The 5,921-nt window shown below is 41.0% G+C and overlaps 1 long non-coding RNA gene across 1 annotated transcript; it reads left to right on the top strand.

The window, feature by feature from the left end:
- Nucleotides 1-3,579: 3,579 nt before the first annotated feature.
- LOC104964557 (uncharacterized) lies at nucleotides 3,580-4,159 on the top strand. Its single transcript, XR_800430.1, has 2 exons — nucleotides 3,580-3,664; nucleotides 3,725-4,159. It is a non-coding gene; the product is annotated as an uncharacterized lncRNA (long non-coding RNA).
- The last annotated feature ends 1,762 nt before the right edge of the window (nucleotides 4,160-5,921 follow it).

The raw sequence follows: 5,921 nt of genomic DNA, 5'->3' as shown, positions 1-5,921 counted from the left end.
AGACATTTGATACGGCCTTCGTCGAAGGCCGTATCAAATGTCTCGCGGGCCGTAGTACGGCCGGGGCCGGAGGTTCCCCACCCCTGCCTTAAAGCATAGTTGAATATTTCACAATAAAACCGGTTTCCACACCCTGACAAAGTAATGGATGCATTTCAATGGAGCTCATCGTTATTTTCCCATTTACTTTTCACTCAAAAAAAATGTATGTGAAAATCAGATGAAAAAATAAAGAGGCTAAACGAATCCGCGCTTCACTTTTGAAACGTGAGACGTTAGCGAGCAGGTTTGCGGCCGATGGGATGCTGTGCGAACAAACGCTCACTTCCTGTCTCACAGTCGTTTATGACCTGAAACTAGAACGGGCTGTAAGGAGGACTTCCTGTGACCTTTCTGCAGAGAGAAGACGGAGACTCTGCAAACCTTTTTACCATTTGTGGCTTTTAATGTTTTTACTTTCAAATGTGTTGCATGCGGTTCGTGTCTGGGAAGTGCATGTGACGTTTTAAACGTTTGCACAAAAAAAAAATTAATTATGTCGTGAAATGTTGTTTTTTATTCGTGCCAAATCTAAACCTTGCTCAGTGTGTCTCCAGTTTCCTCACGCTTAATGTGCGATGCATTGTCTGTGGCCGTGCGCTCCTGCTCACCAAACACTCAGTAAAACGGTGAAAACATTAACAAATATAAAAACTCTAAACAAATCAAAAAGCACAAGAAATATAAATAAACAATGCCGTGTATAAAGAATAGGGGTTTCCTTTAAACACTCTCAAAACTTTAAATCACGATTGTGTTAAAGTGAGACAAAGGTTAAAGAATAGGTGCACATTTGATCAGAGAGCTGTTTAAAGCACTCATCCAGGTGCATGGGGGGGGGTTATCCCATTGGACTACTTGATGCTGCCTTCAGGGACCAACACAGAAACACAATACAATGTAATATATGTTAAAGCATAAAGTGACACTCGTCCAATCCGCTCTCGGAGATCAGACACATTTATGTTTGCATGAGAATGACAGGATGTGAAAGTCTCCGTGAGGTTTTAAATCGGAGTCGTTCCTGTGTGAAAGTCCCCTGCTGTGTGTGTGTGTGTGTGTGTGTGTGTGTGTGTGTGTGTGTGTGTGTGTGTGTGTGTGTGTGTGTGTGTGTGTGTGTGTGTGTGTGTGTGCCTTAAAGCAGTCCAGATGTGTGTGTGGTTACACCGGGTCATGATCCTCGCCACATTTCCTCTGACTTGTTACTCTGGTATGTGTGTAAGTTGTGCTTTATCACACACACACACACACACACACACACACACACACACACACACACACACACACACATGCAGCCTGTTATAGCAGGAAGTGTGCTGTGTGTTATCCCCATGGTTTTTTTGGGTTACATTTGAACGGAGACGTTGTGCACTCTTAAAGGGACAGGCGCGCATTTTAAAGTGATGACTTTATATTCAGTCTTTATTTTTATGTGTCCAGACTTCCATCCGATCAGCTGTTTGTTTTTCACTTTTTAGGTTTGCTTTTTCAAAACATTTAATTTTTTAATTTGGGTTTATTTTTGTACAAAGATTGTTTAAAGTTTGATGAATAAATGTTTGAACCTGCTGCTGTGCGTCCGCTCCGTGTGCTTTGTTGTCCTTCTGTGTTTTTATTTGCATTTTATTTTGGTAGTGTGTGTTCCTCACTTCCTGGCCTCTGATTTGAATGAGTCTTTAAGGTGTTTTCAGGTCCTTTACTTCAGTACAAGTACTCAATCAACACCGCTCATACTACATTATATATTTACTCTATATTATATATATATTAGCGTCTCGCTCTCATGCTTTTGAAGAGCTTGATTGCCACCTGCAGGAGCCATTTCCATGTCAGTGTACTTTATTTATAATGCAATACTATTTAGAACACTAGGTGGCGGGGGTTCGCTGCACCGGGTGTATACACATACATACACCGGTCCAAACTGTTTTTGCTAAATGTATAACCAAATATATTTTATAACTCTTGGTTTTTTTCATGTGTTTTATTTTTGAATACCTCCAGAAGGCTAGAAATACAAATTAAAAAATAATAATTAAAATTGGGGTCCTCAAACTCCAGCCCGTTTCTAAATGTCCCTCAGCTCACGCCTGAAGCCTGTGCTTCTCTTCTCTTGTATGTAAACAGATATGACTCCGCAGTGTTCATGTGTCAATGAGTCCACTTTTTAAATACATTCAGTCAATTAAAACACTTTCTAACAAATCTTAGTTGATTTAAAAAAAAGCTCAATAACTTATTCACATAACCAGCTTTAAATAAACCTTCATATTTCCTCTCATGATAATCAACCTGAGGGTCTGTGTAAGGGATGAGCTGCAACAGGAGAAAGCAGTCCCTCCGGAGAGCTGGGATGTTTCTCAAAGCTTTCAAGACTCATTGAGCTACATTTGATTGGTTTGCTGAATTATGAGGCGATAAACCTCCCCTCTAGTGGGGGTCCGGCCCTTCAGATGTTTCTCTGTGTGTGGCCCTCAGTGAGAACAGTTTGGACCCCCTTGATGTACATTATACAAGTTTAAATACAACGAGGTAAAGTGTGAATCCAGTATTTAAAGTGGCATGAGAAGAAAATACTGTAGTACAAATATGTCACATTTGCATTTAAGTACAATATTGTTTCCTTGACTTCGTATTTAAACACATGATGTTATTATAATTCTGCGTGTATTTGGGTTTTTACTGATGCATTATTTTAGATCTAGCCCACGTTGCTGCCCGGTTGATATTAACCCGTACCTGAAGCACACGCTCGGGTTAAGGACTATTTCTGCTCGATGCTAACGGAGAATAAACATTATATTAATCTGGCTTTTAATTGGCTCTTCACTCAGGCACGCACTTCACGTTACATTTAGGTATCTCGGATACGTTTTTATTTGCCAGAACGTGTCATCATTAAAACCCGTTGTTATTCAACCCGTTTAATATCGTACAGCCGATAACACTTCAGTACAATGCTTACAAATAAATGTGCTTTGAATGTGTATACAGTATTCATTATAATCTCCACTCGTATCTGTATGACACCCTGCTCCTGTGGTACACCTCATCCTGTTGTTGTTGTTGTTGTTGTGTTAACCCCCGCTGTCTCCTCTGTCTGTAGAACTATAAGCCTCCTACTGCAGACCCCATACTGAGCAGCACCAACGGGACGCCTCTGATCCATCGACAGGAAGCCCCGCCCCCTTCAGAGACCTGAGGAGGACGAGGACAGTCTGTGGACTCAGAGACCCTGTGATTGGTCCAGAGGTCCAGTGGAGGGTCTCCAGTCCAGTCCTGCAGAACAAACAGGGACATTTTTCTATATTTTCCGACAGGAATGAAAGGCGTCCTGTGGGTTGCCAGGTTGGGAGGATGTGCAAACTGCTCTGTTTTCTTTGCAGAGCTGCTTCCAGTCTTTCCTTATTGTTTAAAGCTTTGGCCCAGTCTCTACCATTTGGTAATGAACATGTTTTTATTTTAATTTTAAATTGCCTCCACTTTTGTGCATCCGTCTCATCGTCCTGTTTATAGTGCGATCATGTTCCTGCATTTCTTGGATTGTAGTTGAACTTTCTGATTTAAAGACATATTACAGATTGATAAAGATTAAAGTGTTTCTTCCCCTGCCAACATTAATAGCATGTGTTTCATTCACACACAGATGAGCAATTTGTGGTTGAATTCTCAATTATTTTTAAACATGTGACAAAACTCTGAAACACCAAATCAAACCTGGCAACCCGTTCTCATTAACAGCTGATCTGAAAAGCCTTAATTATCGTCCTGTTCAAACTGTAATAAGCTGCTTCATGAGACTATTTTAAATGTGTTTATAATTAGTTTTTACCTTTTTATTTTAATAATAATTTTTACGAAAATGCTCTGAAATTTCCTCCAAAATGTTTCCAGTAAATTCTATTTTTGCACTTTTTTTGACAATTGGAAATTAAGCTTTTATTTTTATTTTGTTGTGGCTGTTTGCATCTTTATGAAGAATATTTTTGTAAATTGTGATATAAAGGATATTTATAATGTACAGTATATGGTGCGACTCAAAGCAAAGCTTTAAAGGTTTTCTCACTTTAAAGGGAAATGCAGCTTTATTTTAATACTGAACATTAAAGATGTTTTTTGACTCGTGCTTCAGTGTCCGTCCATGATCATCAGAGAACAGATCATCTATCTTTATATTTAATTCATTATTAAAGCTTCTCTCAGATCCGGAGATCCTTTCTCCGTTTTAAACCTCTGACCAAATGTTAGAGGCAAGGCCGGGTTAGTAAGGAAAGTGAAAAGTTTGTGCTCTCATGCTTTTAATGAACTTGGATACCACCTAGGAGCCATGTCATGGAAGTTGTTGGCATGTCAGTTTACTTTATTTATATTTATAATGCAATATTATTTAGAACACTTGGTGGCGGGGGTTAGCTGCACCGGTGTATGAAGGGGGTCAAAAGTCACGGGAAGAGCGAGGACACAGGAGGAAGAGCACACCGATCTAACCAGCGAATGAACAGCCCGGCAGATGCTCAACATACTACAACCATCCACTCAGTAATGAAAGGTTTTGAGTTTAGATGGTAATAGAGACCAACAACAGTGTTGAGCTGGAAAGGACTTCATATTGAGTCATGTTCTGTATGTAGAGCTACCTGAGGACATGATACGCAGGATCCTCATCCTCGTTGCGCTTGAGGACGGGGATCCTGCCATCTGCACGCTCGCCCTGACCTGCAGACAAATCAGTGACACTGTGAGCCAGCAGTCCTTTCAAGAGGAGGCCCACTTCAGCTGGCTGGACAGTCAGTTCAATAAGTGTCTCCCCCCCCGTAATAAACCTCCCTACATATAAACAATGCATGTGGACTCATCATTCTGTCACCTTCTGCAGCATATAGTCACCTCACTTTGTATTGCTATCAGTCCGTCATTATAGTGTCATAGTACTGCAGCACTCGCCCTACGGCCGAATCACGACCGTGAGGATATATCCTTTACCCCACTCTCACCCGTGCCATATGCTGAAATATATTATTCATGTATTCAATTATATTTTCCTATGAATGTTATGTGTTCTGAGAGTTGATGGGTTGGGTTGATGCTCAGCAGGGCCCAAGACCCATATTTGTTCAAGACCCATAGTTCATCACCAAAAAGGAGAGCCCTTCAGCAGTTTGGTCATAACGTCATTTTATTTGTAAAAACTGTTGGCTGGTATCTTCATGCCAATGCATCAAAACCAAGTGATTTCCATTTGTTAATAACTCAAATCTATTTAAATAGACTCTAGCATTAAGATGTCTTTAAACTAGTTGTTTGTGGTTGCTACGGCAACGACATTTCCTGTAAAGTCCGCCATTTTGCCAGCGTCACTAGAGCTCCAGAGAGAGAGGGGAGCTAGAGCTTCAGAGAGGCGGAGCTAGAGATTATGGCTCTGCAGTGAGCACCACTTGACTGATCAATCAATCAATGTTTATTTATATAGCCCAATATCACAACATGTTACATTTGTCTCAGTGGACTTCACAGTTTGTACAGAATATCAGTATGACAATACGACACCCTCTGTCCTTAGACCCTCTGTCCTTAGACCCTCTGTCCTCAGACCCTCTGTCCTTAGACCCTCTGTCCTTAGACCCTCACATCGTACAAGGAAACACTTCCAGAGAAACCCCACAGTTTAAAGGGGAACATGGAGAAACCTCAGGGAGAGCAACAGAGGAGGGATCCCTCTCCCAGGACGGACAGACGTGCAATAGATGACGTGTGGAAATCAAAGAGATAATACATTTACAGCGTAGGTAGTCCAAATGTTTGGAAATGCATGTGTCTGTAATAAGAAGATGAATCCACGAGGATGTCAACAGTCTTGTCGGAGCCATCAGGGAAGCAGTATG

Source organism: Notothenia coriiceps, unplaced genomic scaffold (assembly GCF_000735185.1).
Source record: "Notothenia coriiceps isolate Sejong01 unplaced genomic scaffold, NC01 NC01_scaffold00037244, whole genome shotgun sequence".
NCBI classification, from domain to species: domain Eukaryota; kingdom Metazoa; phylum Chordata; class Actinopteri; order Perciformes; family Nototheniidae; genus Notothenia; species Notothenia coriiceps.
This window is presented reverse-complemented; position numbering and strand designations above follow the sequence as displayed.